At 35.6% G+C, this 24,389-nt stretch overlaps 1 protein-coding gene across 5 annotated transcripts in view; it reads left to right on the top strand.

Annotated features, from left to right (window-relative positions):
• The window catches only part of TMEM196 (transmembrane protein 196), a 311,062-nt gene that overhangs the window by 216,345 nt on the left and 70,328 nt on the right, over window positions 1–24,389 (top strand). The window lies entirely within an intron of this gene.

The raw sequence follows: 24,389 nt of genomic DNA, 5'->3' as shown, positions 1-24,389 counted from the left end.
TGCACTTTCCCTCCTAAGGATACTGGAGGAGCTTAGTGAGAGTGAAGGGAATAGAATGAGTGATGAAATGTTTACCATGCAAACTTCAGCTCAACAAATAATGTGATATTTCTTCTCTTCTCTAATTCACATTTTATGAGAGCCATTTTTAAATGTGTGCCTCCTTTATTGGCTTTGCCTATGTTCATGGGAGTTTGCCACAAACAGAAAACATCTGCATTGCTTTTTCTAAAATGAACTTGCTCATTCATTTCATAGAGTATTTCTGATTCATCCATATCTGCTCCCTTGATATGTAGTAACGCTACTTTGATTAGATATTCGTCCACTACTCTTTCTTCACTACACTTAGAAACTTTACTTGTAATTGCTTATTAAGGAGATAATATGCTCATCTGTGCTTCCTCCAAAGAGAAATAGCTTAAGTAAAATTTGTTTTAAAAAACATGCATAGTGAAATGTGTCAGACATGGCAAGACACATACTGTATGATCTCACATGTGGAATCTTAAATAAACTCGTAGATATAGAAAACAGGTTAGTGGTTGCCAGAGGCAGAGGCCTTGGAAAGGGGGTGGGCAAAATGAGTGAAGATGGTCAAAATATATAAACTTCCAGTTATAAGATAAACAAGTCCTGGGGTTGTATGTACAGCACGGCAATTGTAGTTAACAACTGCTATTGCTGTTCGGTTACTTAGTCATGTCCTACTCTTTCTGATCACATGGACTGTAGCATACCAGGCTTCTCTGTCTTCCACTGTCTCCCAGAGTTTGCTCAAATTCATGACCATTGAGTCGGTAATGCTATCAAACCATCTCATCCTCTGGTCCCTGCTTCTCCTTTCACTTTCAGTCTTTCCGAGCACCAGGTCTTTTCCAATGAGTCAGCTCTTCGCATCAGGTGGCCAGAGTATTAGAGCTTTGGCTTCAGCATCAGTCTTTCAAATGAATATTCAGGGTTGATTTCCTTTAGGGCTGACTAAAGGAAATCTCCTTGCAGTCCAAGGGACTCTCAAGAGTCTTCTTCACATTCACAATTCAAAAACATCAATTCTTTGGCGCTCAGCCTTCTTTATGATCCAACTCTCACATCCATACATGACTACTGGAAAAACCATAGCTTTAACAAAATGGACCTTTGTTGGCAAAGTCATTTCTCTACTTTTTAATATGCTGATTATAAAGCATATTAAACTTTGGAAGGTTTGTCATAGGTTTCCTTTCAAGGAGCAAGGGTCTTTTAAATTCATGGCTGCAGTCACCAACCACAGTGATTTTGGAGCCCAAGAAAAGAAAATCCATCACCGCTTTCACTTTCCCCACTTCTATTTGCCATGAAGTGGTGGGACGAAATGCCATCATCACAGTTTTTTTTAAGCCAGCTTTTTCACTCTCCTCTTTCACCTTCATCAAGAGGCTCTTTAGTTCTATTTTGTTTTCTGCCATTAGAGTGATACTTGTGTATCTGGAGTTGTTATTTCCCCCAGCAATCCTGATCCCAGTTTGTGATTCATCCAGCCCAGGATTTCACTTGATGTGCTCTGCATAGAAGTTAAATAAGCAGGGTGACAGTATACAGCCTTGTCACACTCCTTTCCCAATTTTGAACCTATCCATTGTTCCATATCTGGTTCTAACTGTTGCTTCTTGACCGGCATACAGGCTTCTCAGAAGACAGGTAAGGTGGTCTGGTATTCCCAGCTCGTGAAGAATTTTCCACAGTTTGTTGTGATCCACACAGTCAAAGATTTTAGTGTAGTCAATGAAGCAGATGTTCTTCTGGAATTCCCTTGCTTTTTCCTTTATCCCATGAAAGCTGGCAATTTGATCTTTGGTTCCTCTGCCTTTTCAAAACCCTGCTTGGACATCTGGAGATTCTTGGTTCATGTACTGTTGAAGCCTTGCTTGAAGTATTTTGAGCATAACCATGCCAGGAAGAGAGTTGTAACATTCTTTGGCATTGCCCTTCTTTGGGCTTGGGATAAAAATTGACGTCTTCCAGTCCTGTGGCCACTGCTGAGTTTTCCAAACTTGCTGGCATATTGAGTGCAGCACTTTAAAGCATCATCTTTTAGGATTTGAGATAACTCAGTTGGAATTCCATCACTTCCACTAGGTTTGTTTATAGCAAAACTTCCTAAGGCCCACTTGACTTCACATTCCAGGATGTCTAGCACAGTGAGTGACCATGCCATCATGGTTATCCAAGTCATTAAGAACTTTCTTGTATAGTTCTTCTGTGTATTCTTGCCACCTCTTCTTAATCTCTTCAGCTTTTATTAAGTCCTTACTGTTTCTGTCCTTTATTGTACCCATCCTTGCATGAAATGTTCTCTTAATATCACCAGAAGAGATCTCTAGTCTTTCCCATTCTGTTGTCTTCCTCTGTTGTTTGCATTGTTCATTTAAGAAGGACTTATCTCTCCTTGCTAGTCTCTAGAACTTTGCATTCAGTTGGATTTATCTTTCCCTTTCTCCCTTCTTTTGCTTGTCTTCTTTCCTCAGCTATTTGTAAAGCCTCCTCAGATGTCCACTTTGCCTACTTTTGTTTCTTTTCCTTTGGGATGGTTTTGGTCACTGCCTGCTGTACAGTGTTATGAACCTCCGTCCATAGTTCTTCAGGCACTCTGTCTACGAGGTCTAATCCCTTGAATCTGTCACCTCCACTGTATAATCATAAGGGATTTGATTTAGGTCCTTCCTGAATGACCTAGTGGTTTTTCCTACTTTCTTCAATTTAATTTGCTCAGAGAGCAAATCTTAAAGGTTCTTTAAGAAAAATTAATATGTAACAATGTATAATGAGAATATTATGTATTATATACCTACATGCAAGGAGATCCAACCAGTCCATTCTGAAGGAGATCAGCCCTGGGATTTCTTTGGAAGGACTGACGCTAAAGCTGAAACTCCAGTACTTTGGCCACCTCATGCGAAGAGTTGACTCATTGGAAAAGACTCTGATGCTGGGAGGGATTGGGGGCAGGAGGAGAAGGGGACGACAGAGGATGAGATGGCTGGATGGCATCACTGACTCGATGGAGGTGAGTCTGAGTGAACTCCGGGTGTTGGTGATGGACAGGGAGGCCTGGCATGCTCCAATTCATGGGGTCTCAAAGAGTCGGACATGACTGAGTGACTGAACTGAACTGAACTGATACTTACATGTAATATGTTTATAACTTTTAATATATAATGCTTAGCATGGTGCCTGGCTGATAATCATTACTCACAGAATGATAGTGATGATGATGGGAATCATAATTGAACACATAATCAGTAACAGTAATTATTTAATAACAACAAAAGTTAGGCAGTATAGAACCTTTTGGCAACCTGTTGGGTAGTATCTTTCACAGATGAATATTTGTACAAGCTATCCCTCATTAATCCCATTCCAGAAGACGTGTGTATGTGTGTATATGGGTGTATCTCTGAAATGGGTACATATTTCAGCAAATGGCATATACTAAAATGTTCATAATAGCCCAAACTTAGAAATTCCCAAGTACCCATCAAGAGTGGAGTGGATAAATAAACTGTGATGTATTTATAATTTATGGAATAGCATATAACAATTAAATAATGATATAGAACTACATGTAAGTGTATGGATGAATTTCATGAATATAATGTTGTTAAAGAAGTCAAATATAAAAGAGTATAATATATGATTCTGCTGATGTGAGGTACAACAGTAGGCAAAAATGTGTGTTGTTAGAAGTCAGGGTTCTGGTTACTTTGAATTGTTACTAGAAATGGACATGGAGGAGCTCTGAGGCTCCTGGTCTGGGTGTTCAATCGACAAAACCCTATTGGTCTGTACATTTAAGTGCACTTTTCTATTTGTATATCACACTACAAAAAATGTTAAAAATATAAAAGATACTATGAAGTCATATAAAGGTCATTGCATATATGGAAGCTTTCAGTATCTAGCTATAAAAACCCGAGCTACTTGACTTCTGAAAGGGAATATACCCATTTACAGTATATTACAGGGTTATTATAAAGAGTAAATGAAATATATGAAAGTATCACAAAAAAGTATCAGTATTAACCATGGCTACCTTTGTAATAGGCTTCAGACTGCTGAACTGTCAGTATGAGTGATGTGGTGGCAAAATGAGTAGTATATTGCTCATTTTCAATTACTTCCTATAGTCTTTATCCAGACAATGATTATCTCAGGCTCAGTCATCAAGAAAGTTCTGTTTTTATGAGTTTGTGTCACTTGGCATGACTGCCAAGTGGTCATAAAATGAAATAAAATAAAATATGCTTTCTCATGGTGTCAAAGAATGCCAGTACTATTTTGGGCACTGTGTCATGGTGAGAGGATTATTATCACTTTCAACATGACTGTGTTAAGATTGCACCTGAAAACTATTTTTTTTCTTTTTTGTACCTCAGGAGCCTCCAGAAGTAGAGCAAGTGGTAGGAAGCCTAGGAAATATGAAGTTCCATGTCTGTAAGAAAAAGAAAAAAAAGAAAGATGATGAATTAAAATGCATATAGTTTTGCTTTTTCAGTGAGAATGAACAGAGTAGCTTATAAATATGGGAAAGGTATAAATTCCAAAAGATAAAGTAAAATAAGGATAAGGGCTTCCCTTGTAGCTCAGTTGGTAGAGAATCTGCCTGCAATGCAGATCTGCGTTCAATACCTGGGTCAGGAAGATCCCCTGGAGAAGGAAATGGCAACCCAGTCCAGTATTCTTGCCTGGAGAATCCCATGGACAGAGGAACCTGGCAGGCTACAGTCCATGGGGTCGCAAGAGTCAAACACCACTTAGCAACTAAACCACCACCAAGATAAGGATAAATGATTAAAATCAAGTGTAAAAAGTTCTATGAGTGCATGCTAAGTCACTTTAGTCATGTCTGATTCTTTGCAACCCTATGGACTGTAGCCTACCAGGCTCCTCTGTCCATGGGATTCTCCAGGCAAGAATACTAGACTGGGTTGCCATTCCCTCCTCCAGGGGATCTTCCTGACCCAGGCATTGAACCTGAGTCTCTCATGTCTTCTGCATCGGCAGGTGGGTTCTTTATTACTAATGCCACCTGGGAAGCCCCCTGCCTTTGAGAAGTAGGATATAATTTTTTTAAAGAACAATTTAGGTTTAACATCAGAAAGAAAAGTCTCCATAGAGCAACAGCAATTCAGGTGAACATACATTTAAGAGAGAAATGTGAGCCCCATTTCTCAAGACAGTGCCAACAGAAGCAGCCTAAGCAGACAAGGGATGTTATGGGGAGTAACTTCCTGACAAGAACTTAGTTTGATCTCTCATAGTTTTTTTTTTTTTTCTTATCAAATTATTATTTATGAAAATATTTATAGAGTGTAGATCATTTTTAAAATTTTTAAACAATTATATTGGAGTATAGTTGATTTAAAATGTTATGTTAATTTCTGCTGGGCAGCGAAGTAAATCAGTTATACATGCACATATATCCATTCTTATTTCCTGTATATGTCTTTACAGAGTATTAAGACAAGTTCCCTGTCCTATACATTAGTTGTCTATTTTATATACAGTAGTATGTATATGTCAATCCCAATCTCCCAATTTGCACCCCCCAACCCCATCCCCCGGTAACCATAAGTTTGGGTCTGGCATCTGAAATTGGTCTAATTTAAACATATACTAAGAGATGCCTGAGTTTGGATATATTTATTTTGCCTTTAATTTGTCTTGTTTCCAGTTATTTGTCTCTGAGTGGGAAGATAAGAAAGATAAAATATCTGTATTATGGAATATGTTAATGTATCTCTGTTGTGGCATTAAAACTAATGATTTTTTTTTTAAGTTTGGGGAGGGGTGGGAAAGCATAGGTCTTTCTGTTCTGTTCTCAGCTCATAAAACAGTGCGTTGTAGGAAGGCAGTAAATATTTTTTGGATAAATGATGATAAGATTGAACATAGAAGGTAATACGTATACCTAAATTAGGTTCAGTATTTAAATAGAAAATGGACAAATTATTAGGCCATGCCAAATCCAATTTTCCACACCATATTGAACCCTAGATTCTATTAGGGTATTTAAGTGCCATTGAATAAGTTCAGTCCTTATATATTTGGAAATCAATTATTTAGTCTTTTCTTTTTCCTTAAATCTCTTTAAGGTCAAAGAGTAGTACAGGATTACATTTCCTATTTAGAAATAAAAAGATAACAAGAATTTCTGATTCTACTAAGCTCTACCTACCAAACCTTTTTTGTGAATAGTATTGTTTACATAAATGTATAAACAAAACCATTCTAGGTAAAATAGACAAGTTACTATTTTTGCTGGGATACCTCATGAAGGAAACCTGTTTTGCCAGGATTTTTCTAAATCTCCTTCTGTAAGCAAATGCTTATAATGCATTTGCATTATAGATATATAATGCAAAGTATCATGGTAACACTCTAAGCCCAATTAATACCTTATGGGACAATTAAATTCTCATAAAAGAAGCATTAGTTTACTCTTTTACTGCCTTCTGATTTATAAATAGGTATGATCATTCTCCTCAAAACTTATATATAAGAAATATCACAATGTGTTTTAATTCATAAACTCTGACTTACATCACTATTTCCAGAGTTTCTAATAACACTCATTATGATGGAGGGCTAAGGAGAGATTTTTGTTTTTTTCCAAAAATTGTTGTATAAGAGTTTAGAGACCATACACAATTCAGAAAATTGAAAAATCATTTTGTCCCTCATTCATCATCATCCACCCTCACAAGGTCGTTATCCAAATCAACCCTTCCCAACCAAGGGTTTCATAAAAGTTATGTCCAAAGCCCTAAATATTAATATTTCATTGTATGTAATGATTTAACTTTTTGTTTGCTCCAAGAATAGGACTACCTATAATTCATACCTGGGAGGACTGACAAAAAATTCATGTCCTGTTAAGCATAACTTTCTTGTTGAGCCTTGGCTGAGAGAAAAGTGATCTGAATCCATGTGGTCTATTTTAAGCCTATTCCTTGACTATTTACAGCATCCAGTCCTCTCTCAGCCACTGGGACTTTTCAACATTTCCAAGGCCTCTGTACCAGCCATCGTATATAACAGTTCCATCAGATCTATCTCTTTCCACCTCTCAGGCCCGTTAGTGAGCATAAGGCCCAGGTTTCATAACTCAGAAATCACTCCTCCTTTATTCTTCACCCTGGCAAATCCAGTCTTCCCCAGTCTTTTTTCAACCCTTTCATGGGTTCTCCAGTTCTCCCTGCTATCAAAACAAAGCCTCTTGGCTCTGTTGGAGCAAAGGGAGTCTTAAGATCAATTGGCTCTTTTGAGAGAAGAAATAGACGTTGCCTCTTATTCTTTCTTGAAGTACCTAAGGAGCAATAGGGCAAGATTATTTCTCAGTTACTCTGAATAGACATGAATATCTGAACTGGCTTCATGCTCCTAACTATTCCTTCCAGTATTCTTAAGTTTCAAGACCTTCTTCAAGTCATGGCACATAGAGAAAATTATGGAAGATGTATGGCCCATTGGAGGAAAACGAGAGAATTTGGGGCCATCTCTATAGGATTTATTTTAAAACTCATTGCATTTCATTTATATGGCTTCAGTTCAGTTCAGTCACTGAGTCGTGTCCAACTCTTTGCAACCCTGTGGAATTCTTATTATATGGCTTAATTATGATTAAAAACCATTTAAAGTGTTAGAGAAAATATTACACTTTGAATTTATGTAAAATTTCTAGATATCTGACAAAAATTTTATGGAAAATAATATTGTACCATTTTTTTCCCCATGACATGTATACATAATCCCTGATCAAAATTTTGCTGAAATTCAATTTCTTGACAAGCAACTTTATTTGGATCAGTTCAGTTCAGCTGCCCAGTTGTGTCCAACTCTTCTGTGCGACCCCATGGACCACAGTATGCCAGGCCTTCCTGTCTATCACCAACTCCCGGGCTTTACTCAAACTCATGTCCATTGAGTTGGTGATGCCATCCAACCATCTCATCCTCTGTCGTTCCCTTCTCCTCCTGCCTTCAATCTTTCCCAGCATCAGAGTCTTTTCAAATGAGTCAGCTCTTCACATCAAGTGGCCAAAGAATTGGAGTTTCAGCTTCAACATCAGTCCTTCCAATGAACACTCAGGACTGATATCCTTTAGGATGGACTGGTTGGATCTGCTTGCAGTCCAGGGGATTCTCACGAGTCTTCTCCAAGACCACAGTTCAAAAGCATCAATTCTTCAGCACTCAGCTTTCTTTATAGCCCAACTCTCTCATCCATACATGACTACTGGAAAAACCATAGGCTTGACGAGACGGACCTTTGTTGGCAAAGTAATGTCTGCTTTTGAATATGCTGTCTAGGTTGGTCATAACTTTCCTTCCAAGGAGTAAGCGTCTTTTAATTTCATGGCTGCAGTAACCATCTGCAGTTAGTAATAATTTTATGTTTTATTTTTATGTGCTTCTAATTTTTATTGAAGTATAGTTGATTTAAAATATTATATTAGTTTTAGGTGTACAATGTAGTGATTTGTATTTTTACAGATTATAGTCCATATAAAGTTATCATAAAATATTGGCTATATTCCCTATACTATATATCTTATATATTGAAAATATATATGCATCCCAATGTTTATAGCAGCATTATTTATAATAGTCAATATATGGAAGCAACCTAAGTGTTCATCAGTAGATGAATGAATAAAGAAGATGTGGTATGTATGTATTTGTGTGTATATACACACGCACACACACACAATGCAATATTACACCCCCCCCCAGAAAAGAATGAAATTTTGCCATTTGTAACAGGGATAGGACTAAGAGTGTATTATGCTTAGTGAAATAAGTCAGACAGAGAAAAATAAATACTGTTTGTTCTAATTTATTTGTAAAATCCAAAAAGTGAAACAAATGAATATAACAAAATAGAATCAGATTCACAGACATAGAAAACATACTAGCAGTTATCAGATTGGAGAGGGGTGGCAGGAAGAAAAGTAGGAGAGGGAATTAGGAAGCATAAACTACTAGATATAAAACAAAAGAGATAATTTTAAATCATTACTATGAATAATCATAAATGAAACATTTGTAATGTAAAAATTCTGCATTAATTTCTATAATTTGCAAGTGTACTTTTGAAATTTCTTACAATAATGTGACTGCTTCTCAAATGCAAGTAGTTTTTTTATATCAAGTATTTCCTAATAATTATCTGTAATTGTAAAACTGCTTTCAACTGGCTCTCATGGCACTAATAGGGCACAAGTGCCACCAAAGGAATTTTCCAGCAAACATGAACACACTATGACCTAAAACTGCACCCTTCAAAGCTTCCATTGGCCACCGTTCCTTTTCCCTGACTGTCACCTTGTAGTATTTCATTGATCCTTAGGTACCTAGAGTAAGGGTTCCGAGGGAATATGCTTGCACCTGGCCAATTAAATAGATGTCCAAAAGCCAGAGCTCCTCCTTGGCAACGCTCACTATCGCATGCCATACCAGCAAGTACTGGACTTACTGAATATTCTGCTGCTGCAGCAACTGCAGATTCACTCCCCAGTGAGAAGTATCCAGCAGTGAGTAGGGAAGGTGATGAGCGAACAAAGGAAGGATTTCTACCCAACACCCCACCCTAACAAGCACTCTGAAGACTGAGAATTCAGATATTTCCTGGCACATATGTAATACATTTACCATGCAGCAAAGTGGTGAAATACCAGTACCAACCTTTGCCTTAGGCAGTTTTACAAGAGTCACTCTTCCTGTCTCCTCTTTTATTCCTTGGCCTGGCTTCAGTTTCTCAGACCAGCACTATAAAATAAGATTGCAGCTGAATGTTCTACTTAAAAAAAAAAAAATTCAGATTTCTTCTTTATATTATATTGTCAAAATGTATTTCTCACCACCTCCAACACTACCTTTCTAGTTCAAGGTTTTATTTACAATTTTAGTAGATTCCAGTTGCTTCCATCTCTACCCCATCCCTCAGTGGATTGTATCTAGTCAGCAGATTAGGAAGCTGATTTTATTACAATATAAATCATATTATGTCACTTCTTTTCTCAAGAATGCTCAATCTATCCACTTAGAATGAAATGCAAAATATTACACAGCCAGGCAGGTTTAAATAATCTAGTCCCTGGCTATCTCTTCAACTTCGTTTCCAGCCACTTTCCCCCTTACTCACTAGGTGTTAGCTGTTCGAATGCTTAATGCTCCTTTCTCCCCTTTGTCTACTATACTTTTTCTCCAGTTCTTCCTTGAGTTCACGTGCTCACTTTATATCTCTGATCATGTGTGGTCTTGTGAAGACTATAAACTACCCATTTATCATTTCATTCCCATAACTTGACTTAATTTATCTGAAATTAAATTTATTTTTCACTATCTGAAATTATATAATTATGTGTTGATTTGGTTGGTTAAATCCCACACAGAATGTAAACTGTTTTAGGGTAGATGTTTCTGTATTATTTATGGGATACCCTCAGTGGCTAAAATAGTGCCTGGTACATGGTAAGCACTCCATAAATATCAGCTATTGTTCATCTTTAACTATTAACTCATGGGTCAGTAAGTACTACTCTGTCCTTTTGCTCAGAAAATGTTTCCGGAATCTGAGCCCATACATAGTACCCCAAGTCAAGATCTGATGTGGGTGTGGGTGATGGTAAACTAATTAGAAAAATTCAGAATAAAAATTAATCAAACTTTGAAAAATAATGTGTAATATATTTCTAATTCAAGGCCCTCAAAATAAAGTTTGACCTACTTCTTTAAACTTTCTTTTGTTATAGACAATGCCAATGTGACTATCTCACCAATCAGTAAAACTCAAATGTTTAGTTACTGTTGGCTATGTACAGTGTTCTGAACTAAGAACTAATCCTATGTTAGCAAGGAAATGTAAAGGCTACTTTTATTCCTCAAGATTTTCTTAATGAAGATACAGGAAATAAAATATTAATTTTATTCAGGTCTAAATGGCCTGAAAAATGAACAGAACTTTCAGTGTTTCCTTGTTTACTCCAATAATTGGCATCTTTGCTGAGAAAAGAAAGTGTTGATGGAGCAGAAAGAGTTTCCTTTGCAATCTCAGAAACTTTATGCTTATTCAACCCCTGCAGCTGTAATCTACTACAGTTAAAGTCTATCACTGGAGGAATAAACTCTTCCGTATTATTGGATTTTCCTTTTTCCCTTATAATCCCTTAAGGGTTGAGGAATACATTTTGTCAAGCTTTAAAATTTCTGATTAAAAAAGAAAAAAGATCTTTTTAAAATTTGTAATTCATTCCCCTGGCTTCTTAAGCTGGGAATTTTTAACATGACTTCAGTTTCCAAGCACTGTCATTATTAACTTAAATTTCTAAGTGAAAGTTTCACAAATGATGTCCTCTGGAGGTTTTGAGATTCACATGCATTTTCTTACCCATGTTAAGTGACCACAGGTTCCTGTGCTTTTTAGTTCCTATTTCTTATTTGTATAGCTTTCCTGATTAAAAATTAATGCAAGTTTTTGTTCCCAAACTGAAAAGTACAGAAAGCATAAAGGAGAAAAGCATAACATCTAAAACATGAGAGTACTAATAAAACTAATAAAAAAAGCAGAGACATTACTTTTCCAACAAAGGTCCATATAGTCAAAGCTGTGGTTTTTCCAATAGTCATGTATGGATGTGAGAGTTGGACTATAAAGTAAGCTGAGCACCAACGAATTGATGCTTTTGAACTGTGGTGTTGGAGAAGACTCTTGAGAGTCCCTTGGTTTGCAAGGAGATCCAATGAGTCCATCCTAAAGGAAATCAGTCTTGAATATTCATTGGGAGGACTGATGCTGAAGCTGAAACTGCAGTACTTTGGCCACCTGATGCAAAGAGCTGACTCATTTGAAAAGACCCTGATGCTGGGAAAGATTGAAGGCAGGAGGAGAAGGGGACAAGAGAGGATGAGATGGTTGGATGGCATCACCGACTCAATGGACATGAGTTTAAGTAAACTCCAGGAGTTGGTGATGGACAGGGAGGCCTGGCCTGCTGCAGTCCATGGGGTCGCAAAGTGTTGGACATGACTGAGCAACTGAACTGAACTAATAAAATTATTGTGTAATTCCTTATAGTGTTCTTTATATTCATATTTTTAAAGAAAATTAGGTTTGTTTACTTATATGATTTTAAAGTATACTTCAAATCATATTAATAGCTATTTAATAGATAATATATGATTTTAATATATGATCTTAACCACTATGAATTATTCTCTTATAATTTTATGATTATTTCATTATTAGTTTTTAATTGAAAGATTAAGCTAATTTTATCTTTTTTCTATAATAATACTGTTGTTAACATTCTTATATGTAAACCTTTTAGATCATCAGTGAGTTTTTTTATTAGAGTAAAAATGCAAATTTTATCACTGAGGTAAAGTTTATAAGCATTTCCAATACTCAATATGTATTATTAAATGTCTTTTCAAAATATTGTGTCCATTTATATCTCCATAGTATTTATGAGACTAACCATTTAACTTTACCCCAGTAACATTAATTACTACTTTGAAGGAAATTTTTGCCAGTCTAATAGGAGAATTAATGACCACTTGCACATTTTGTTTACTATTGAGTCTGAACATTTGTAAAGATGTTAACTAGCCATTTGCGGTATTTCATTTTAGTGTGAAAAGTGCCTGTTCATACACTGTGATCCTCTTAATCAGGTTGTTTTCTTTTCTATTTGAAACGGGTATTTATATGTGAAGATGAAGACTTTATCATAAATGTTTCACTTTTTTTCCCAAGTAATTATTTTATTTTATCCTAAATGAATCAGTGAAGGAAGCAAGGAGAGGCAGCAGTCACCATGACGATCAGATTTTTTTTTTTATAACTAACTATAAGTAGGTGAAGAAGTTGAAGTAGATAGTCTCGGAAAAATAACATTTTATCTCAGTTCTTCATCAGTTCTTTAAATTATCACATATTTGTTAAGCAGGTATTTATTATTTGTTCAGTATGTTTACAAGTTAGTATCAACTCAAAATATAGCAAACAAACATTGATATAGTAAAATATATACCCAAATCGCCAGAATACATAAGATGAGGCACTGGTCAGATACTCTAGTTGTAAGATAGCTGACCGGGACAGGATTCTCTTAAAACCAACATTGTGATTATAACTATAAATTCCTCATTTGGGAGAAAATAAAAAGATTAAAAACTATTAAGTCTTGTGTCTGCCCAGGAACTACTCAGATAGGCATGTATTTTGAGGGAAATGCAAAAAGCTAAAAGAAGGATCATATACATGATGATAAATCGGGTGACAGAAATCTGGAAATACAGAAGCAGAAGCAAGAGACACAAATGAGCAGAGCCTTGTTAAAAATGCCAAAGACAATAAAAGTTACATCTTTAGGAATGTTCAGAACAAGAGAAATGAGGCTAGAATAGGCCCATTGCTTGGGGATATGACATACATAGTACTGGAAAGAATAGCTAATGCATGGGATGACAGAGGATTCAAAATGATCTCTACAGGAAAGAACAAAGGGCCAGAGCTAACAAGATGAAATTAGATAGTGATAAACAAATCAACCTGTCCTTAGGTTAAAAAAATCAACTGTACAAGTGTAAGATTAGGGAAACAGGAGAGTCTACAGGAAAAATATTCTGGGATTTTCATTGATTGAAAATTAAGTATGAATTGGTCATGTAGAATTCAGCCAGAAAGTGGCCACAATCATTGTAGGGCACATTTACAAAAATACAGAATCACAGAGATAATTATCCTCCAGTACTTAGCCCTTATAACACACCTGTGTTTTTTCTTTTCTTTTCTTTTCTTTTTTAACATAGATATAAGTGTTTTTACTCTAGAGAAACAGGGACAAGTTAAGACTCACTAGTATAGGTAGAGAACGGACTTGTAGACACAGTGGGGGAAGAAGGCAGCGATGCATCGAGAGAGTAGCATTGCCATATATATTATACACTGCCATGTTCAAAATAAGATAGCTAGTGGGACGCCGCTGTATAGCATAGGGAGCTCAGCACAGTGCTCTGCGATGACCCACATGGGTGGGATAGATGGAGGAGGAGGGAGGCTCAAAGGGGAGGGGATATATGAATACTGAGAGCTAATTCATGTTGCTGTAAAGCAGACACTCACACCATTATAAAGCAAGTATCCTACAAATAAAATCAATTTAATAAAGGACTCAGTATCAATGATCTGGAGCACTTTCTATGATCTTTAAGGAACTTAGAAATTTCTCCTGTAAATGTTGAACAAATTTTCACAAGGCATGAAAATTGTAAACTATTTGAATACCTGTGATAACAAAAATAGGTTTTACATGTTCTCTGTTTTCCAAAAGATAGAACTGAGTGCCATGGATAGAATTCACAAAAATATAAATTAAAAAAAAAATACTTAGACTTTTTAATGCAGTGTGTTCCTAGTCACCAGAAGAATTAAGAAGAGGTCAGAAAGGTGGTAAAAAAGGATTTAAATATAGGATGTAATCTAACAAGAGGGATTCTTATGACCCTATCAAATCTATCATTCTGTGCTAGCCTATTTAAAAAAATAATAATTTTATTTTTTTTTTTATTTTTGGCTGTGTTGGGTTTTCATTGCTGCACAGGCTTGTCTCTAGTTACAGTGAACTGGGGCTACCCTCCAGTTGCGGTGTGCAGGCTTCTCAGTGCTGCTGGCTTATGTTATTACGGAGCACAGGCTTGAGGGCTCGCAGGCTTCAGTAGCTGCAGCACGTGTGCTCAGGTGTAGTTCCCAGTGTCTCGAGTACAGGCTCAATAGTTGTGGCCCATTGGCTTAGTCGCTCGGTGGCATGTGCAATCTTCCTGGACCAAGGAGTCTCCTGCATTGGCAGGTGGATTCTGTACCACTGAACCACCAGGAAAGCCCTAGCCTACTTTTTGTATTTGTTAATGTAACCTAATAGCTTGCTCTCATCAGTTTGTCTCTGAAATAATTATGTAAATAGTTGCTCAGTTAATGAATGCATAACAAAATGATTATTAGATATCTGAACACTCAGAAGTTGTTTAAGAGTAACAGAAATCAGAAATAAGTGTGAAAACTGTTTCTGGCAGCAAAATTTGTGGAGAACTGCATTTCATTGAACTTCAATAGTGAAGCAGCTGGTTCTTTATATGGTAGAACAAATCTCAGCAGATATTATTATCCCTGGTGTATTGATTAGGACAGTCAAGTGATAGTTTTGTTTATTTCTTCTACGTATTTGCTGAGTTTTTCCTCAAATTGTTCTATCAACTGGGTATTTAAAATCTCCAAATGTGGTAGAATTTTCCATTTATTTTTTAAATTCCATCAGTTTGTCTTACATGATTTGGCAGTCTCTTGGGAGTTTTTACTTTTATGATTGTTATAACTTTGTATTAGTCTATTGCTCTGTAAAAACAAAACAATGCCAAAACTCAATGGCTTGAAACAACCTTATTATCTCACAGTTCTGGAAATTAGAAATGTGCACGTATCTTAGGTGGTTCCTCTCTTGTAGCCATGGTATTGGCTAGGTATGCAGTCATCTCAAGACTTAGATGGTCAAGGATCAGCTTCCAGGATCAGTCACTTTGTTGGCAGGGTTCATTACCTCCTCCTGTTGTTGGACTGAAAGTGTTAATTCCTCATTGACCATTGCTCTGAGGCTGCCCTCAATTCCTTGTCTTGTGGGCCTCCCAATGTATCAGTATGCTTTCTTAAAAATATATAATCAGAGAAGGCAATAGAGATTATCATCAGGTGGTAGTCAGAGACTTTTATAACCTAGTCACAGAGGTGACATTCCATCATTTTATCAAATTCTATTCGTTAGAAGTAAGTCACTAGGTCTAGGGAAGGGGAGTATACATTCAAGGGAATGGCGTATACAAGCATTGGAATACTAGTAGGCAGAAATCGATGGCACCCCACTCCAGTTCTCTTGCCTGGAAAATCCCATGGACAGAGGAGCCTGGTAGGCTGCAGTCCATGGGGTCGCTAGAGTCGGACACGACTGAGCGACTTCGCTTTCACTTTTCACTTTCATGCATTGGAGAAGGAAATGGCAACCCACTCCAGTGTTCTTGCCTGGAGAATCCCAGGGACTGGGGAGCCTAGTGGGCTGCCGTCTATGGGGTCACACAGAGTCGGACACGACTGAAGCGACTTAGCAGCAGCAGCAGGCAGAAATCATTGTGAGACATTGTGAGAAGCTAACTACCACAGTCCATTTGTTAATGTAACTCTATTCTTTTATTATGTCTATTCCTGATTCTGATACATATGACTTTTTTCTCGTATTGCTTTTAAGAAATGCTCTTTATCTTTGGATTTCAGCTATTTGACTTTGCCTTGTTGTGCTTTGTTGTTAATGTTTTTACGTTTTCTCTGCATATTGATTTAGCATCTCAAATATGTGATTTTCTACCTCTCATAACTTTGTAAAATTTTAGCCATTGCATTTTGAAAGACTTTTCTGTTCAATCCTCTTACCCCTTCTTCTTCTAGTCCAGTTTTGCCTGTTTTTGACCATTTGCTATCATTTAGCAAGGTCCTGCACCACCATTTATTTTTAAAAGTTTCTATTATTTATGAAAACGAAAGTTGCTCAGTTGTGTCTGACACTCCACGACTCCATGAACTGTAGCCTGTCAGCCTCCTCTGTCGATGGAATTCTCCAGGCAAGAATATGGAGTGGGTAGCCATTCCCTTTTCCAGGGGATCTTCCCAACCCAGGTCTCCCACATTGCAGGCAGATTCTTTACTGGCTGAGTTACCAGGCAAGTCTTACTTACTGTAATGTATTATTTATATAATTATCATTATTTGCTCTAAGTATTATATTATTTACTATAATTACTACTATAACTATTGTATTAAATACTGTAATTATTAATCACTATAATTACCATAATTATTACTACATTATTTACTAAAATTATTAATATTTATTTATCCTTATTCAAACTAACTTACTCTTCTCTGTCATGTCCATTGAGCTTAGTCCTTCCAGTTTTATTTCAAATATTGTAGTTTTTACTTCTAGAATTTCCTTATTTAAATTTATATTACCTTTGCTAAGATTTCCCATTTCTCTACTGAAATATTCATTGGTTGAAAATGTTTTCTTTTAGTTCATTGCAGATAATTGTAAGTACTGTCTTAAAATCCTTATCTGTTAGTTTCAACATCTGCTTTATTTTCTGGTCTGACTTGTTTTTTCCTCTCTCTGTTGAGAGAAGGAAATTTATTTGAGGGTCCTTCATATTTTGGATAATGTTTTTTATCATATATAGGATAAGAATATTAATTTGTAAAGATTCTAGATTCTGTGATTTTTCTTCTGTAAACATTATATCCTTTGTTTCAACTGTTAATTTTTATGGCTGTGCTGGAACTGCAGATTCTGTTTCTTGCATGGCAGCTCTGTTTTCAGTACATATTTCTTACTCTATTTGAGACTAAAACTGAGAAAAAATACTGTTCATGGATACTCTTCTATGTTGCATTATGATGCTCAGCATTTGTTTGTGTAGGTCTGAGTTTCCTTCTAATATATTTTAATTCTGTTAGAAGAATATTTCTTTTAATACGTCTTAAAGTGAAGATCTCATGTCTTCACTGAGTAAATTTACTAAGCAAATTGTCTCAGTTTTTGTTGGTCTGACAATTTGTTTCTCTTTCGCTTTTTATGGTATTTTTGCTGGGAATATAATTCTAGATTAATAGATTTTTTTATTGTTTTTAAGTTTCAGTACTTTAAATTATCATTCACTTGTCATCTGGATTGAATAACTTTAGATGAGAAGTCTGGCATCCTTGCCTCTTTTTCTCTATATATAGTGCATCCTTTTTCCTCTGGCTGCTTTTAATTTTTAATTCTTACCACTATTTTCCAGAAATTTGATTGTGGTATGCCTTGTTGTGTTTATTCTATTTACAGTTTATTGAGCCTCTTGGATATATGCATTTGTAGTTTTCATCAAATCTAGAAAATAATTGGTCATTTTTACTTAAATTTATTTTTTACATACCTATTTGTCTACAACTTATATTATGTCCATATAACACTTTTTGAATTTTTCTGCAGGTCACTGAATCTGTTAATTTTTTTCAGTCTTTTTTTCTTCTGTGATTTAGTTTGTGTTGTGATTTTCTCTGTAATTTTAATTTCTATTGTTATGGCTTAATGTTCACTAACTTTCTTCTTCAGTGTCTAACCTAATAATTTCAGATGTACTATCTTTCATTTTACATATATAGTTTTTTCATCTATAGAAATTATATTTTGTTCTTTGTTACAAATTCAATTTATATCTTTATTACATTAATTTTTTTCTCTTCACCTTTGAACATATTTCTAATATTTACAATAGAAATATTTACATGTTAATAAATTCCATTATCTCTGAAATCCTAGTTAGGGATCACATATTCCTGGTTTTTAATATTTCAGATATTAATTGGATAGTAGAGACTGTGAGCATTACATTGTTGAGAGATAGGTTTTGTCATTTTCTTTAAGATGTGCTAGAGTTTGTTACTTATAAAACAGACTGATACTTTAAAAGCTCGTTTTAAAGCATTTTTAGGTCTGAAATAGAGTTGCCTTTACTACAGGCATAGTTTAGCTCCACTTCGTATATGTGCTCTTCCTGTTATCTCCACCAAAGGCTGAGTATTCAACAAGCACTCTCACTGGCTATTATGAAAGTGAAAATTTTCCCAGGATCATGTAAGCTTCAGATTTCAGTTCACTGGAAATGAAATTTCATTTCTAACCTTGTACATTGCACTCCATGATTTTGTGGCTTAGATTTAACAAAGACACAAGGAAACCATAAGGAGATTTATGGATCTCTTTATGAAAGATCCTCTTCTCTAGTACTCTGTCCTGAAAATACTGGCGACCTCAGCCTCCAAGAACTCTGCTGTTTGTCCCATGAATTCTGTTAAGATTACTGTGTTGTTGGATTCTGATTGTTAGAATTTTGTTAAGGATTTTTACAGACACAGAGGGGTGGTACAGGGAGGGAGGAGGGAGGAGGGTTCAGGATGGGGAACACATGTATACCTGTGATGGATTCATGTTGATAGATGGCAAAACCAATACAATATTGTAAAGTTAAAAAAAAAAGATAACTGTGCTCTGCTTTATACTCTTCTTGTGAAACAGCTTGTTAGATGCCTGTAGTCAAAAAGACCACAAGAGAAAACCTTGCTCGTCTTCTCACAGGGATTACACTTCTGCACTGTCTCTCGTGCACTGTTTATTTAAATCTATGTGGTAGGAGAGTAAATCCAGGACCAATTACTCCATACAGGTTAGGAGTATAAATACTCACACTCTTTATTAAAAAGTAGATATCAGTATAAAATACACAATTGAGGTTTTATACATGCTTTAAAGTCATTAATAATCAAAAGATATTTCAGACATAAATGGAAAATTGTGATAAATACAATGCCAAGTACTATAATTTCTCTAATTTTCATAAACACTGATGTTACTAGTAGATATTACCACTAGAAGACAAAAGGCAGAAGATAAATTTAGGTTTAATTACCTCTTCTTCTTGAGATTTAAATAAGGAAAAAAATCCTCAACATTTTTTCCCCTTGCACAGCAGAATTACTCTATAAAATCCAAACTAAGTTTTAGGTACCATTATTTTTAGCCACACTGACTAGAGTATTGAAATATTAAATAGACTTGTAGCACTTTAAGAACTGCTAAATGGTTTGTAATAATTTTGTGATTTTTTTTTTTCTTAATCGTCTGTACTGCTTTGGTCATTCAGTACAGGTCTAAGATCACAGTAGTACAAACTATAGTTTTTAGATCTTTAATCTTTAGATCAAAGATCTTGTAACTTTTGTGACTTTAGATCACAAAACTAAAAAATTTATAATAGCTTGAACACTTTAACCCAATTTTCAAAATTAATCAGTTTAAATTTTGACCTTTTCATTTACTAACCTTGTATTAAGACTAAACTGATTATTTCAGCAACTTACTTGACCATATTAAGACAGGTGGAATTTATTTCCCAGCTCCTGGATTTTCCTTTATCCATGTACTAAAATTTCTATATATGGCACAGGGAATATAGTCAATAATATTATAATAACTTTGTATGGTGAAAGATGATTACTAGACTTGTGGTAGTCAATTCATAATGTAGATAAATGTCAAGTCACTATGTAGTCTGCCTGAATCTAATATAATGTTGTATGTTAACTATAATTTAATAAAACAATTCTATAAATCTAACTTATTTATAAACCTAGACAGCTTATTAAAAAACAGAGACATTACTTTGCCAACAAAGGTCCATCTAGTCAAAGGTATTGTTTTTCCAGTAGACATGTATGGATGCGAGTTGGACTATAAAGAAAGCTGAGCACTAAATAATTGATGCTTTTGAGCTGTGGTGTTGGAGAAAACACTTGAGAGTCCCTTTGACAGCAAGGATATCCAACCAGTCCACCCTAGAGGAAATCAGTCCTGAATATTCATTGCAAGGACTGATGCTGAAACTGAAACTCCAATTCTTTGGCCACCTGATGCAAAGAACTGACTCATTGGAAAAGACCCTGATGCTGGGAAAGATTGAAGGCATGAGGAGAAGGGGATGACAGAGAACGACATGGCTGGATGGCATCACCGACTCAAAGGACATGAGTCTGAGTGAACTCTGGGAGTTGGTGATGGACAGGGAGGCCTGGAGTACTGCAGTCCATGGGGTCACAAAGAGTCGGACACCACTGAGCAACTGAACGGACAGATAAATCTAATTTGGGTAAATGGGTATGTGAAGATCTCAGAACACTTAAATACTTTTTGGCAGAGCTTAGGTCCTTAAAGAAAGCAATTATGGAGGATTTTTTCTGATTAGCTAGTAAATTTAATAAGAATTATTTTGAGTTGCCCTACAAATTCATATTCATGTGTCCTATATGAGCCAGCAGGGGGCAAACTTGAGAGTTTTTGCACTATTGTTCCTATTGAGGAAGTATAAGTATTGAATGAACTATATATGTATCTATACTATACTATATATGTAGACTTCTCTGGTGGATCAGACGGTAAAGCATCTGCTTACAATGCAGGAGACCCGAGTTCAATCCCTGGATTGAGAAGATCTGGAGAAGGAAATAGCAACCCACTCCAGTATTCTTGTCTGGAAAATCCCATGGATGGAGCATCCTGGTAGGCTACAGTCCCTGGGGTCCCAAAGAGTCGGACAAGACTTCACTTGAGCGACTTCACTTTCACTTTCTTTCATATGTGTATCAATGGATCTTATGAATAGCTTTTTTGGTGTACCATAGCATAAGAAAAATTAAAACCTCTAATTGTAGAGCCACTGGTGTTAGGATACCAATGTATTTTTTGTCTGTTTGTTTTTCTCTAGATTTATTGTTTTTCCTATAATTCTTTCCCTAATAAATAATTTTGAGAGAGAATGCCTACTGAACCTATTTTTTTGCTATGATGATTTCCACAAATAAGAGCAAAATGTAATGATCCTGCATTTACTTGGAGGCGGTGATCTTTCCAACATTTAAAAGGGCATGCAAAATATATTTTGTCTCCCAGAATAAGTAATATAAGATTTTTTTAAAGTTCTAATAACATTGATCTTCATGTTTTTAAATATAAAGCAGTAATTTGTGGTGATGATTGTTTTTATTTTATTTCTATAAATATTTCCATTTTGGGGTGGCTTTTTGTTAGTCATATATAAATGAGGATGGATTTAATTTATTTCTTTTTTTTATTGGAATATAGTTGATTTACAGTTGTGTCAGGTATACAGCAAAGAGAATCAGCTATACACATATCCACTCTTTTTTAGATTGTTTCCTCATATTGGCCATTACAGAGTACTGAGTTGAGTTCCCTGTGATATACAGTAGATCCTTATTAGTTATATTATATAGAGTAGTATGTATATGTCAATCCTAATCTTCCAGTTTATCCCTCTCCCCTCTTACCTACTGATAAGCATGTTTGTTTTCTATATCTGTGACTCTACTTCTGTTTTGTAGATAAGTTCATTTGTACCCCTTTTTTTAAAAAAGATTCTAAATAGAAAGCCCAGAGATAAATCCACGCACATGTGGACACCTTATCTTTGACAAAGGAGGCAAGAATATACAATGGATTAAAGACAATCTCTTTAACAAGTGGTGCTGGGAACTCTGGTCAACCACTTGTAAAAGAATGAAACTAGAACACTTTCTAACACCATACACAAAAATAAACTCAAAATGGATTAAAGATCTAAACGTAAGACCAGAAACTATAAAACTCCTAGAGGAGAACATAGGCAAAACACTCTCCGACATACATCACAGCAGGATCCTCTATGACCCACCTCCCAGAATATTGGAAATAAAAGCAAAAATAAACAAATGGGTCCTAATTAAACTTAAAAGTTTCTACACAACAAAGGAAACTATAAGCAAGGTGAAAAGACAGCCTTTAGAATGGGAGAAAATAATAGCAAATGAAGCAACAGACAAACAACTAATCTCAAAAATGTACAAGCAACTCCTACAGCTCAATTCCAGAAAAATAAATGACCCAATCAAAAAATGGGCCAAAGAACTAAATAGACATTTCTCCAAAGAAGACATACAGATGGCTAACAAACACATGAAAAGATGCTCAACATCACTCATTATCAGAGAAATGCAAATCAAAACCACTATGAGGTACCGTTTCACGCCAGTCAGAATGGCTGCGATCCAAAAGTCTACAAGCAATAAATGCTGGAGAGGGTGTGGAGAAAAGGGAACCCTATTACACTGTTGGTGGGAAGGCAAACTAGTACAGCCACTATGGAGAACAGTGTGGAGATTCCTTAAAAAACTGAAAATAGAACTGCCTTATGATCCAGCAATCCCACTGCTGGGCATACACACTGAGGAAACCAGAATTGAAAGAGACACGTGTACCCCAATGTTCATCGCAGCACTGTTTATAATAGCCAGGACATGGAAGCAACCTAGATGTCCATCAGCAGATGAATGGATAAGAAAGCTGTGGTACATATACACAATGAAGTATTACTCAGCCATTAAAAAGAATACATTTGAATCAGTTCTAATGAGGTGGATGAAACTGGAACCTATTATACAGAGTGAAGTAAGCCGGAAAGAAAAACACCAATACAGTATACTAACGCACATATATGGAATTTAGAAAGATGGTAACAATAACCCTGTGTACGAGACAGCAAAAGAGACACTGATGTATGGAACAGTCTTTTGGACTCTGTGGGAGAGGGAGAGGGTAGGATGATTTGGGAGAATGGCATTGAAATATGTATAATATCATATATGAAACGAGTCACCAGTCCAGGTTGGATACACTATACTGGATGCTTGGGGCTGGTGCACTGGGACGACCCAGAGGGATGGTATGGGGAGGGAGGAGGGAGGAGGGTTCAGGATGGGGAACACATGTATACCTGTGGCAGATTCATTTTGATATATGGCAAAACCAATACAATATTTTAAAGTTAAATAAAATAAAATTTAAAAAAAAAGAAGGGGAAAAAAAATTCTTTCAAAATTACCAAAAAAAAAAAAAAAAGATTCTATATATAAGTGATATTATATATGTATATTTGACTTTCAAAAAATGAAAATTGGTTATATTCAAACATATGATTAGGCTTTGGGGTTATAAGAAAACACATTTCTACCTATTACATTCAAAGATGAAAATTCAATCATAATACATTACATCCCTTCCTTTCTCTCTGGGAAATTCATCCATTGTTAACACTACCTCTAAGAATTAATTTCCCTTCCTGTGAGTTACACTTCTTTTTATATGGTTGCATTAACCAATCTATTTTAGCAATGACTATAAATTTCTCTTTTTGTTGGGGAAGAAGGAAAAAAGGAAAGCAATGGCTAAAGATACACAAAAAGTAAGAGAACCTAGATGTTCCATTATTTCTACATATGAATTGGATCATTAAATGACTTTTATAAGATTTAAATAAAATAAACTATTCTTCACTAAAATAAAAAACTATATGAATGATTGTTAGTGGGCTGTTTTAAGAAATGGAAAGTAAATTCACCAATTATTGAAAATAAATGCTTGAGTTCTTTTCCAAATACCACAATAACTGAAGACTCTTTAAGACTTATTAAGTTTCTAATACTATATAATTCTTCCTTCCTTGCTTTTTTTAAGGGAAGAAGATTCCAGTGTTTAAAAAATATGAAATATAAATATATCATAAGGAAAGTAAATTATACTATACAGTTGAATGTAACCAATGAAACAAGTTCTGAAATTTAAGAAATGTAGAACTGGCACTTATTTTATAGATTGT

Source organism: Bubalus bubalis, chromosome 8, assembly GCF_019923935.1.
Source record: "Bubalus bubalis isolate 160015118507 breed Murrah chromosome 8, NDDB_SH_1, whole genome shotgun sequence".
Lineage (NCBI taxonomy): Eukaryota > Metazoa > Chordata > Mammalia > Artiodactyla > Bovidae > Bubalus > Bubalus bubalis.
The sequence above is the reverse complement of the archived record's forward strand: the minus strand, read 5'-3'. Positions and strand labels throughout refer to the sequence as shown.